General features: G+C 44.3%; 1 pseudogene; it reads left to right on the top strand.

The window, feature by feature from the left end:
- Positions 1-10,892: 10,892 nt before the first annotated feature.
- On the top strand, positions 10,893-12,214 carry LOC124963572 (perilipin-2-like; annotated as a pseudogene).
- Positions 12,215-13,917: the final 1,703 nt, after the last annotated feature.

The raw sequence follows: 13,917 nt of genomic DNA on the forward strand, positions 1-13,917 counted from the left end.
TATACTGGAGCCAGGGCAAGCGCCTCTGTCTCACAGCACAGACCTCCATCATCTCAGTGACTGTCCAGGTCACCCTCCTGCTTGATATCACACAGCACTGCATTTTAAGAAGACATATTTAGGTACTGTTCATTTTATCTTTTCCCAGTGCTACAGGATAAATGTGTGCTTGCAAACTTTACCTGTCAACTCAACTGGGCTATTGGAGGCCTCAGTAATGGAGAGCATTGTCTCTGGGAGGATCTCTGAAGCTTTCCCAGAGAACAGGAGCAGAGAAGGTGTGCGCTCAGAACAACTGGCCCATGCGAGTGGCCTCAGAAAAGCAAAGGTGACTTCCCTCCTACGTCTGACGTCCACTCCTGCCCAGGAACCTCACGGCTCTGGTCCTCAGGCCTTCAGACCTAGACCAAATTACACACTGGCTTTCCTGGTTTTCTAGCACTCGAAAGGCAAACTGTGGCACTTCTGAACCTCTGACTGTGTGCGTCAATTCCTGTAACGAAATTCCTATCAGCGTGACCTCTCCATGCGTATGCTGTCGGCTCTGTTTTTCTGCAGAATCCTGACTAACGCTGCATTGTTACCCAATGTCTCCTGATAGAGGCACCAAGATAGCTGGCTGTGTGACGTGCCTGTGACAACCGCAGGTACTTCCGATGGCAGTGTGGGCATGTGTTGCCCAGCTCCCTGCACTGGTTCCCATGGGATTCCTGCACCTCACCACCACTGTGCCCTCAGGCCATCCTGGGTGCCTGCTGGCCCTAACCTCACCCACTGATGCAAACTTGCTAATCTGGACTTCAGCCAAGGAGAATGATAATCTTCAGGGTCATGATTTTAAGTAAGAGAGGGGCTTCAAAGGCAAACTTTTCAGTTGCACTTCTCAATCACCCTAATCTAAGAAATCACAACATTGCCAAAATCTCCTGCATGATGTGGGCTCTGGAACTTTCGGTATGCAAACTGGAAACAGACTTTTCTTTGAATCAATTAATGATGAGGAGTCGTCCAGGGACATCAACGGAGCCTCTGTATGGATTAGGAGTGTGAATACACCTCCCTCCTACCTCCCAAGGCTGCCGGGAAGCGTGGACCCACTGGAACTTCTCAGGCCTCACCGCTTGCCCTCCCCTCATTAAAATTAATGGCCGCGTGGGTCTGATGGTGGATGGCTCGCATCTTTGTGAGGTTTATGAACAATTTTTCCTGTTATGTCTCTGAAGGTGAATCCACAACTAAATAATTCATAGCGATATTATAGAAGCAGTTGTATTTTTATTTCCTTTATTATAGAGGAAGAAGGGATTTAAAAAAAAAAAACAATAAGAGCTCAAGGAAGAGGCCATCAATTTTTGTGGAGAAAAGTTATACGATTCATTGGAAACACTGAAATAATGAAAAAGTAGTTTATTGACTGCTAGATTGATAAATGTGTTCATGTCAAATGAGTAAGTAATTCCATCATAGTCATGGAGAAATTTTAAAATTTCCAAAAGTCAAGATACAAAACAGCATATGTAAAAAGTTAACACTGGAAACAAGAGGAAAGGAGAAAGATTTTATTTTGGGGGTAACAGGAACTGGGCAAAACCAGAAGAAGTAAGGAAAATTGAACTGCATTAGCTGTTTAATAGACACAGACTCCGTCCACCACCCATGACTTAGGAGTCAGTGCTGGGTCGAGTGTCTATGCCGCCAAGTGTTTTGAAAGACATTCACTGCCCACACGCCTACTTAACTCCTAGAACGATGCTAGAAATCGGGACTGTTGCTGTCGGCGTCTTGTCTTGTGTGTGTGCCACCTGGGGCCCTTACGGGTTACGTACCTTTTCCCTGTCAGGACGCTTCAGCACACTGAGGCCAGATCACTGGAGCTTCCGATCATACCACCCGGCATGGTGTCCGATTCTGCTGCTCATCTGAGATGCAGATGGGCTGGAAGTGGAGCCCTTGTCCAAAGTCACTTGTACAGTGGCAGACAAGGTAACGATGCATTGGCTGCCAAACGTACTTTCTACATTCAGCACCCCGACTCCTTTCACAGAGGGCAAAGCCGACTATGAGAAGCAGGAGGTCTGACGCTCCAGCTGCCTAACGGGTTCAGGCACCGTGGCCCCAGACTCCCGGAGAGGACGCCATCCAGACTCACATTCCCCACAGCTTCTCTGGAGCATTGGGCCTGGCTCCACCCTGCCCAGCCTCCTGTGGCTCCCCTACTATCTGCAGGGACACATTTCCATCATCAGGCCCTCAGCCCCTGTTCTGGGCTTTGCTTTTGCCTGTTGCCCTCGCTGCCTCTTTCTAAGAGCGCGCTGCTCTCCTGAGCACAAACCGGGACGGCAGCCTGTGGTCCGCCCCCTCCTCCTCCCCACCCTCCACCCCTCCTTGCCTTGGCACTGTCCAGTACCTTCCAGGGGAGCCTGGCCCTCAGGTCTGTGCCACCTGTGCCCACACCTTCCCACTGACGGCACCAGGTCCGGGTTCTGTGTACTGACACAAGCTACGCATTGGAATCACTACCTGAGATGCCAACCTCCAGGCCTCACGGGGTCTCAGGGTCACGCCAGCTGGGAAGGAAGTCAGGGTTTCCAGAACGCAGGCGTACTCCAGGGGGATCAAGTCAAAAAGAAGCTTGGCCCAGAAGTGAGGATCCCATGAATTAGCACATGAAAATTCTGTGAATGTGAGAGCGAAGGTGAATGACGCAGGAATGTGAATTATTCAGATTAATTCAGTCTCAGATTTCCGACCTCAAAATGCATTTGTAAATTCTATCCTTCATTGTGTTGAGAATTTTCAGAATTTTAGAACTAATTTTCATAATCAGGTTTTTTTGATGTAAATTGAGAGTTGAAATGAGAAATAATTAGTCGTATCATAGGGTCTTTGTGTTGTCCATACCACACTAGACCCAATCTTGGGCTGGAGATTGAAAGTGAAGTGGCTGGAGACTTTGGGATTTCAACTTAGTTCTGTGCTCCAGATTTCTAGTTGGGCGGCCTCTGATTGCAGGTCTCCGTGGGGTTCTAGAGCTGAGACGATGGCGAACATGAGACCATCTTACCTGCTTCTGTGTGGCACAGGAATCGGGTTTTACTGAAAAGAGAGAAGAGGCGTGGGGTGGGAGGAGGGAAGGAGTTTCTTTCCGCCAGCGTCCGTCCTGGGTCCCAGAGTCCGCGCAGGACACCACGTTGCTTTCCACCCTAGTGTTTCCTAGGCTTCTCTCCGGCCCTTCCCAGACTACCGTGTTTCCATGCATTGTGTTTCCATGCTCTGTAGAAAGCCCCTCACTTGGGATGCCTCATGCTTTTCTCATAATTAGACTTAGACTACGATCATAGATGTTTTTGTGCAGAAAGTCATAGAGGTCATGTGCGGTTTCCATGGCACCAGGGCAGACTGTATACTGCCAACTGAACTTTGCATGGATGTCACCAACCTGACCACCTGATTTAGGTGGTGTGTGTTGGGCTTGTCCCCATAGAGTGACCCCGCCCTTTCCTTTAGAAGGAAGCAAGTCACACATGATTTCAACTGACATCTCCAACCCTAATCCGTCCCTGCAGAGACCATCGAAATAGGATCCCCTTGCTTTTATCTGAAAACTCTGCCCCTTCCCTCCAGGGTGTGAAAACTTTCACCAGCCATCTCTTCATCCCATTGTTCCATCCCGGTGATGAGCTACGAAGCATCACTTTTGTAGGATGGTTGTAACCCAGTCACCTGCCTTCTGCGGGCAGGAACTTGGTCAACCGGGTGCAGGTTCAGGTGGGATTCCTACTGTTCCTTGCTTTACAGACACAACTCATTTATACAGTTCAGGACATCAGTACCTCCCCTACTACCCCCACTCTAGTGAAGAAGGCATTTCACAAATTTTGTATTATATGCAGATTTTTTTCGTAACGCTCAATATTATATTCTGGGATCCTTCTTTGTTTAATTTGAATACATCAAGTCTCATCATGTGACTGTGTGGAGCTCAGTGGGGTTGGCAAGTTAGAGTGCTGTGAACCCCTTTATGGCTGAGTCCGTGCTGGTAACCTTGCCATACTTGCCACTTGTTAGTTCCAGGGTTTGTTTTTGTTGTTTTTTCGGTTCTTTTCTCATAATCTATCGTGTCATCTGCATACACACTTATTTCTTACTTCCCAGTCTGCCTAGGTTTTATTTTCTTGTCTTAGTGCACTGGAGATGCCTTGCCATACAAGGACTCCTGGAAGGCAGGGTCTTTTCTTTTTCAGAAGTTAAAGGGGAAAGCCTCCTGATTCTCACATTGAGTATGACGTAGCTGCAAAATTTTCCAATGTATTCTTAATCTAATGTTTAGTTTTCCCTCTATCCTAGTTTGCTTAACATTTTTACCATTAATAGGATTCGGATTTTGTCAAATGCTGCCACTGCATTAATTAATATGATCATACGTTAATATGATAAACTATCCTGTTGATGTGGGTAACAGATTTGAAATTTGGACCAGTCTACATACTGAGAATAAATCTCCCTTGGTTATTTGCATATTGGATTTGATTTGTTAGTATTTTCTTGAGAGTTTTTACCTTTATTTTCATAAGAGGCATCGCTGTATGGCTTTCACTTCTCCTTTCTTTATCTGGTATTGGTATTAAGAAAAGGTTGACCTCATAGAATGAGTCAGAAAGCCTTTCATCTATTTCTGCTTTCTGAAACGTATTGTTAGAGTTTAAATATGAGGTGTCTCCCAAAAACTCACGTGTGAGACAATTCACGGGTTGGTTAGAGGTGAAATGCTTGGATTATGAGACTTGTAACCTAATCAATGTATTAATCCATCCATACGCATTAACCGGGGGTAACCATAGGCAGGAAGTGTGTGTTGAAAGGGGGTAGGGCACTGCGGGTGTGCCTTTGGAGTTTACATTTTGTCCCCCATAAGCAGAACTCTGTTTCCTATGGCCGTTTTCTCAGTGGCTTTCCTCCACCTTGCCCTTTGCCCTTGCTCTTCTGCCTCACCTGGGGTCCCAAGCTATGGAGTCAGCCATCCGTGGACTGAGACCTCTGAAACTGTGAGCCAGAATAAACGTTTCCTGATCTTATTGTTCTTGTCAGGTCCCTTGGTCACTGTGATGAAAAAGCTGACCAACATACGTGTGGTGGACAGTTTATATAAATTCTCCTTTAGACGCTTGGTAGAATTCACCAATCGCCTGCACCTACTCCTTGTGTTGCTTGTTTTGTTTTGGTTTTTGAAGTTTATTATTTACTGATTTAATTATCTTAATAAATACAGGCCTAATCAGACTATTTCTCTTTCTATGAATCTTGAGAGTGTTGTGTCTTTCAACAAATTGGTCAGTTTCTTCTAAGTTATAAAATTTACTGGCCCGTAATGTAAACAGTATTCCTTTATTATAATTTAACATATGCAGGACCAGTAGAGATGCCCCCTCTTTTATTTCTGATGTTGGTAATTTGTGTATTTTGTTTCCTTGACTTGACTAGTTAGGTTATATGGTAACCAATTCAGAGTCAGCTTCCGGGTTTGATGATTTTCTTGATTGCTTTCCCATTTTCCTTATCATTTTCCATTTCAACAATTTCAATGGTGATTTTAGCTTTTATTTTATTATTTCTATTCTACTATTTGCTTTAAGTTTAAATTGCCTTCTTCCCCTGTTTCCTATGATAGAAGGGTACATTACTAATTTTATAATTTTTTCTTTTCTAAAACATGCTTTTAATGAAATAAATGTCACATGAAACACCTATTGCCTCCTATAAATTCTTTTCTTTTTCTTTGAATTTTCTTTTTCTTTGTAAGTTGAATTTTCTTTTTCTTTGATTTCGAAACATTTTTTCTTATGTTTTTAGCAGGTATACTGTTTGATCTCTAAATATGTTGGAATTTCCCAGGTATCTGTCTGTTATTGATTATCAGTTTAATTTTTTTATTGTTGTTCTGAGAACATTCTTTTTATTATGTCTAATTCTTTAAATTTATTAAGATGTACTTGAGAACCCAGAATTTGGTGTACGTTGGTGACTTTACCACACAATCTTGACAAAATGTGCATCCTGTCATTCTTAGATCAAGTATTTCATAAATATAGATTAAATCAGGTTGATAGTGCTCTTCGGGTTAAATATATGGTTACCTGACATGTTAATTACTAAAAGGCATGCTGCAAGTACTGACTAAACTTTGGATTTTTCTGCTGCTCCTCTTGTCCTATTGGTTTTCGCCCGATGTGGTCTCACCCTCTGATGTCCTTACTGGCTTCTTGAAGAAATGACCTCTGGACAGTGCATAAGGCTCGTATTTGTGCTTCATCATTTTCCTTGTTCTGAATGCTGATTTACAAGAAGTACATAGAGGCATTTCGACTTTCTTTTAATTAACTTTATCAGGGTGTATTCTTTCTCATGACTGTACTTGGAACCTGAGTTTTATTTTTAAAGTGGGTTTCTTGTAGGCAATCATAGCTGGGTCTTGTTTTCGCTCTGAGAATTCTGTCTTTGAAATTGTGAGTTCAGACCATTCACATTTGAAGTGATTTGTGATAGAGTAAGAATTCTATCTACCATATTTGTAACTTTTCTACACCTTGCACTTCTTTATCTTTTCTCTTTTTTTCTGACTACTGTGGTTTTAAGGGAGCATTTTATGCGATTCTATTTTATTTCATTTTTTAGCATATCAATTATTCTTTTCAAAACTCCTTTTGGTGATTGCCCTACAGTCTGCTTCTATTTATTCCACTAATCAATGTTCACCCTTAAATATACCACAACTCTTCATGTTTTGTACTTTATAAATACAGAGGCTCCTTGTGTTTTATCCCAACAAATCATACTAAGTCAAAGTATCGTAGGTCAAAAAATCATTTCCTACACTTCCCCTGAATGCATGGCTGCAACACCCATGAGCCCTGAGAGTCACTTTTTCCCTCACAGTGGCATGATCGCCAGTAGCTGCAGTTACATGCTACTGCCCAGAGCGCCAAGAAAGTATCCCCCTGTGCGCTGGTGGCCCACAAGATCAGCGTTCAGGATCCCAGGTACAGTTTCAACCTAGTGCTTGTCACTTTGGCTCCATCCTGAGTCATTATCTGATGCTTTGAGGGGGAGACTCGGTGGTTTATCTGAGTTTTTTTGTCCTTTATGATATTAGCATTTGTGGTTTCAAACTCCTTCGTCACAATGGTTTCAGGGCATCCTGTACATCTTGGTGTGCTATGTTTGATTTTCGTTTTTCTTAAGATATTCTCTAATTTCTCTTTGATTTCTTCTTTGACCCATTGGTTCTTCAAATAGACTTAATTTCCACAAATTCTCCAACTGCCCTCCTAGGTTGATTTCTGGCTGCGTCCTACTGCGTTTGGCAAAGACACGTACCATGAGTTCACTCTTAAATCTGTGAACTCTTTTATGATCTAACATGCGATCTACAGTGGAGTGTTTGAAAAGAACATGCGTCTGCGGCTGTCCGACCATAAGTTCTAGGTGCATTAGTTGAGCACCTCTGGTCTACAGTGTCGGCTGGTCCGCTGTCCTGGTAGGTTTTCTGCCTAGATCTTGTGTCTGTTATTGGAGGTGTGGTGTTGAGGTCTCCTACCTGCATTTTACTGCTGTCCCTCCATTCAGCTCTGCCTATGTTCTCTGAATACTGAGGTTCTTGGATAACAGGTGCATCTGTAGCTCCCACATCTTCCCCATGCACCGGTCAGAGGTAGGAGCTTTCTTCCTTGCTCACAGTGTGGGTCAAATCTCTTGTCTCTGGGCGCCTGGGCCCTGCTCTCCTCTGGCTGCCATTTGCATGGGATTCCTCTCCCTACCCCTTGCTCCTGACCTAGCTGTGCCTTTGTGTCTAACTGAGGCCCTTGTCCCCAGCCTAGAGCTGGAATGGTGATTTTATACATCTAGCCCCTCTGCCTTTTGGTTGAAAGCATAATTCATTACTTTTAAAGTAACTAATGGTAGGAAGGTATTTATTATTGCCACTTCATTATTTTTTTTCTTTGTTATACTTATTTGATCCTACTTTATCTCTCTTGCTGTATTACTTGGTTTTTCGTGATTTTTTTTTTTTTTGAGTGATAGGTTTTAAAGTCTCTTGTGCATCTTATGTAGGTTTATTCTTCATGGTTATCATGAGACAAAATATCTTATAGCTATTATGGTCTATTTTAAGCTTATAGCAAATTTCAGCAATATACAAAAACTCTCTTTATACTTCTCCCTGCACACCTACTTTTGCTACTGATCTCACAATTTCATGTTTTTTTATTGGGTATCCATTAACACATGTTTATAATCATAGTTATTGCCAAAGCTTTTGATTTGAAACTTTACACTAGAATGAAAGTGATTCAGACTCCAACATGGCATGGCTGCACTGTTCCTTCTTTGATGATTTCTTACCCTACCCAGTGACTTCTGCATTTCCTTATGTCATCATGTGCTCTTTATGGTGCTTTCGTTTCAACTTGAGGCCCTTCAACTAGCACTTCCCGTCAGACAAGCCTAGTGGTGATGGATCCCTCTGGTTGTATTTGTCTGGGAAAGTCTCCAGCTCTCCTTTGTTGCTGAATGACAGCTTTGCCAGGTAAAGTATTCCTGGTTGCTATTTTTTGTTTTGTTTTCTTTCAATGCTTTGAATATAATATTCTATTCTCCCTTGGCCTGGGAAATTGCTGCTTAGAAATCTGCAAATAGACCTGTGGATATTTCCTTGTGTATGATAATTTATTTTTCTCTCTTTTCAATATTTTCTTTGTTGCTGATTTTTGACAGTTTTTTTAAAAATATGATATTACCTTTTCATAATTTTTTTCTTTTTGCGGTACTGGGGATCAAACTCAGGGCCTTGTGCTTGTGAGGCAAGCACTCTACCAGCTGAGCTATCTCCCCAGCCCACCTTTTCATAATTTATTGAATAGATCATGATATCCCAACTAACATGGACCATCACGTCAGTCATGTAACCTATTTCCATGTAATTCCCCGTGGCAAAGGAATTGGATTCTTGACACTATCTCATACTAAAACTCTTGAGGGGTTACATGTACCTGGGATTCTCCACTGAATGGCCTGAGAACTACTAGTAGTCGTAAGAAGCATCACGCCAAGATAAGATCTTATAATCATTGTTATAATGGAAAGAAAAAGAAAGCAGAAAGGAAAAACAGGAGGGTGGAAAGACAAAGAAGAGTTCATTTAAGTAAAGTTGTATTTGTGTGAAAACTTAAGACTTTTAAGGAGAGTTTTGGCTTCTTCAAGCAGCTCTGGGGTCAGATTTATCGTGGGAGCATTTGGTTCCTGTGCAGTTAAGAAGGACGAGGGTGAAGACAGAGCCTAGAACCATCCTCCAAAGCCCTTCCATTTTACCCGCCATGTGCTTTTTTACCACCAAGGGGAGAGAAGGTTGAGCTGGGCTGGAAGGAAGCACGTCCCGGGAGACGTATTTTCTGCCCTTCACTTTCCACCCTTTGCTGAGAATGGCATGCTGTTTCTCTCCTGTGTTTTCGACTCTGGTTGTACAGAACCTAACTTGGGTGGGTATCACTCTGAGAGGAGCTTGTCACTCACTCCTTATGGGCTAAACCTGGGTGCTGGACCAAAGCACCCTCACCTTGGTAGCTCTGCTCAAACAGGATGAGTTCTCAATCTGACTGTGGCTACTGGAAACTAATTCGTCAGCACTTATGCCTCCTCCATACACCATGTATTTGGTGATGACACCCCGAAATGCTATGATATGGAAGAAGAAGTAAATAGGAAGCTGGGGGCGAGATCAGATCCAACAGCAGCATGGACCATATGTGACAGGAACACTGATGCTCCCGAAGGGGAAGGAGAGAACAAGGTACTCGAGTTACATCCGCCATCCAAAGCTGGCCGTAGAATTTTAGAATCACGGATGTGTCTTCTGGCATGGTATTTTGAGGAAGCACGGACACAGCAAATATGTGTGCATCTGTGTACATTCTGGCAATCAATGGACATGGGAGTTAAGGGGGATATAAGAGAGGACTAGAGAAGGTGTTTTACAAGGTTGGCATAAGATTAAAATGCACAGCTGTGTCGATTGCACCTCCTCAGAAAACACAGACAAATGCTCTACAAACATTGGGAAGATAATCTTAAAGAGAAAGAGGATTTCTTAACTTAATACATAATTAGCCATTAAATTTCACCAATATATCAAAGTGATTAATATAGGTATGGATGATTCATACTTATTATACTCATCCCCAGTATGACAGTTTCTTGGAGTGAGAGATGAAATGTGGAAAGGAAAACTCTAAATTATGACTGAATTAATTTACAAAACAGGCTGGTGGGTAGACCCACGAGGGACAACGTGTCATCAAGTGAGGAAGGCCCGACTCTCCTCCTCAACACTTACATGTTCGATGGTTCTGATCCTGTAGACCTCTTCTGATGGGTGGGTCTGCAGGATCGGGATGACCCCTCTAAGCCCCTTCATGTTCCTGGCACAAACTCAACTCTGGAACTTCTGGTCCACCTCCACTTTCATTTCTAACAGTTTCCAGTGCTGGAGTTCTTAGGGTGTGATCTCATCACACCCCTAAAATAGATGCAAGGTGATCATCTGTCATGCATGAATCCTAGCAAATAAGTCTAGGCACAGGCTCGAGTTCAGGAACGACTCCTTTTCAAGGAGAGGTATATGCTATTGCTCCTTCTCCATGTGTCACATAGCTTCACGTATGGGGGGAAATGTGAGAGACACACACACACAACTAGGAAAAACCATTGAATTTAGCATGCCTAATTAAAACTCAGAAGTGGTGAGCGTGTGGGGGTTGCCGTGCGGCCTGCGGGACGCGCCTGCTTTGCCCCTCTTCGCTGCGGTCTGTGGGTTTTTTCCCCCCTCCTCCAGGAAGAAAATGGCATCGGTTGCAGTTGATCCTCGACCGAGTGTGGTGACTAGGGTGGCCAACCTGCCCTTGGTGAGCGCCACAGACGACCTGGTGTCCTCGGCTTATGTCAGTACAAAGGATCAGTACCCCTACTTGGAGTCTGGGTGTGAGATGGCAGAGAAGGGTGTGAAGACCATGGCCTCTGTGGCGGTGACAGGCGCTCTGCCCACCATCCAGAAGCTAGAACCACAATTGCAGCTGCCAATACCTATGCCTGCAAGGGACTGGACAGGACTGAGGAGGAATCGCCTATTTTGAATCAGCCAACAGCGCAGGTTGTCGCCAGTACCAAAGGGGCTGTTACTGGGGCGAGGGCTACCAGAGCTGGGGCTGTGACAACTACCGTGACTGGGGCCAAGGATTCTGTGGCCAGCAGGATCACAGGGGTGATGGACAAGACCAAAGGAGCGTGACTGGCGGAGGGGAGAAGACCAAGTCTGTGGTCAATGGCGGCGTCACACGGTTTTGGGAAGTCGGATGGCGCAGTTTGTGAGCAGTGGAGTAGAAAATGCCATCAGCAAATCCCAGTTGCTGGTAGACCAGTACCTTCCTCTCACTGAGGAAGAAATAGAAAAAGAAGCAAAAAAGGCTGAAGGATTTGATATAGTTCAGAAACCCAGTTATTATGTGAGACTGGGATCCCTGTCTACTAAGCTCCGCTCTCGTGCCTACCAGCAGGCGCTCAGCAGGGTTAAGGAAGCTAAGCAAATGAGCCAAGGGACCATTTCTCAGCTCCATTCTACTGTTCACCTGATTGAATTAGCCAGAAAGAATGTGCATAGTGCCAACCAGAAAATTCAGGATGCTCAAGATAAACTCTATCTCTCATGGGTAGACTGGAAGAGGAGCATCGGCTACCATGATACGGATGAATCCCACTGTGCTGAGCACATCAAGTCACATACTCTTGCTGTTGCCCGAAACCTGACCCAGCAGCTCCAGACCACATGCCACACCCTCCTGTCCAACGTCCAAGGGTTACCACAGAACACTCAAGATCAGGCCAAGCACTTGGGGGTGATGGCAGGTGACATCTATTCAGTGTTCCGCAGTGCTGCCTCCTTTAAAGAAGTGTCTGATGGCTTCCTCACTTCTAGCAAGGGGCAATTGCAGAAAATGAAGGAATCTTTAGATGATGTCATGGATTATCTTGTTAACCACACACCCTCAACTGGCTAGTAGGTCCCTTTTAATCTCAGCTGACTGAGTCTCAGAATGCTCAGGACCAAAGTGCAGATATGGACAAGTCCAGCCAGGAGGTCTTGCGTTCTCAGCACAAAATTCATTAAACTTTGCTTGTCACCAGTGCATGTTGTAGCCATCCAGATGACATCGTTTGTCATGTTGAAATTAACCTGCTAGATGACTCTAAACTGGAAAAGCAGCCAACTAGGAAAAAGGCCTTCAGCTATAATCATTTCCAGCTGGTAAGAGCCTTAAGGTTTCTGGCATTAGCAGATGAGTTCTGTTTACCTGGCTGGTAAGAAAAGAATGATAAACATGACAGAGCTTCACCAGAACTCAGAAAGTTTATGTGCACTTAGGGTCTCATACTACAGCCATTGTGTGGCTACTGTTAATGTCTGTCTGTATTGCATGAAAACACCTTCCTGTGGGCTCTGGTATAAACTGGTGTCTGCTCCAGTGTAGTCTGAGCAGGCCTTATCATTGCTTTAACTCTCATGCTTGCACAACTTGATTTTAGTTTTTGTTTTTTTTTTAATTAAAGGAATGCCACCTTTGAATTCAATAAAATTCATAGCAGATTAGATCAGTGTTAAAAAAAAAAAAAAAAAAAAAACTCAGAAGTGGGGTGTAGTGGGGAAAGCACAGACCAGCTCAGAGACCCAACTCTTCTGCTTGTCAGCTTTGCAAAGTGGTTGGATTTGGAGTCTCAGATTCTCCCCTGAATAAATAGTTCTTTTGTGACAGTTAAATGAGACGGTCCCTGTGCAGTCCATCATGGTGTTAGGCGCACAGGAGGGACACTGCCCAACTGTCCTTGTCCTTCCCTGAATTCTATATGACATCCTTAGGCCTAAGACTCCCAATTCACAACCCAGTTTTGAACAAACTAAGGGGTAGATATTGGGATTGACAACTGCAGGGATTCATTGCAGATAATTCTAGGGGGGAAGATTGCCTTTATGTGTGACCTAGGTGCTTGATAGCACTCCCTGCCTGAGCCCTGCACAGAGTCAAATGCAGGTCCTGGAACCGTCTGATGAGTGAGTTTCGGGGGACACTGGCTCTGCCCGGCTGACACACACATGGATGAAAGTGCCCCCACTGTCTCTGCAGAGCAGAGCAGGCGTAAGCAACCCAAGGTTCAAATGTTTGTTGTTTTCTTTTTCTCTTTTTTTTTTTTTTTTTTTTGAGGCACTAGGGATGGGACCCAGGCCTTGTGCTTGACAGGCAAGCACTCTACAAACTGAGCTCTGTCCCCAGCCCCTTGACTGTTTAACAGGAAGTCTCTCTCACAAAGAGAAGTGGACTTGTTCCCAGCCAACCGGTTAAGATGGCCTCACTTCTCCTCTCTGGGAGGAGTAAGGAAGCCCTCCCTGGCGAGTGTCCAACTCTGTGGACAACACCTGGAGCAAGAATCAAGCTCCCCTCAATCAGCTCGGCCTCCTACCTGGAGCTTGAGCAGAAGTACTGAAGCCAGCAGAGGACCTGACTCCTTTCAAACACCCATCTTGTCCCAACTCTGTCCTTGTCCACTGTTCCTCTGCATCCTCAGACCCTGCTCAATGGCTGCACACCTCGGCCATGACTCCTCCATTCACCACCATCTCTACACCCACCTGAGCCCTTCCACCTCCCCTTTGTCTTACTACACTTCACTTCCCTACTCACTCCCAGCTCCTCTCTCATCTTCCCACATCTCAGAATTGAGATCTTTCCACCTCCTGTTTTCCTTTCCTTTTCAGCAGAAATACTTACAATCCATGGCACATTGCAATGGTCCATGTACAACAACAGCAGTAGCAAA

This window comes from Sciurus carolinensis, chromosome 13, assembly GCF_902686445.1.
Source record: "Sciurus carolinensis chromosome 13, mSciCar1.2, whole genome shotgun sequence".
Classification (NCBI taxonomy): Eukaryota; Metazoa; Chordata; class Mammalia; order Rodentia; family Sciuridae; genus Sciurus; species Sciurus carolinensis.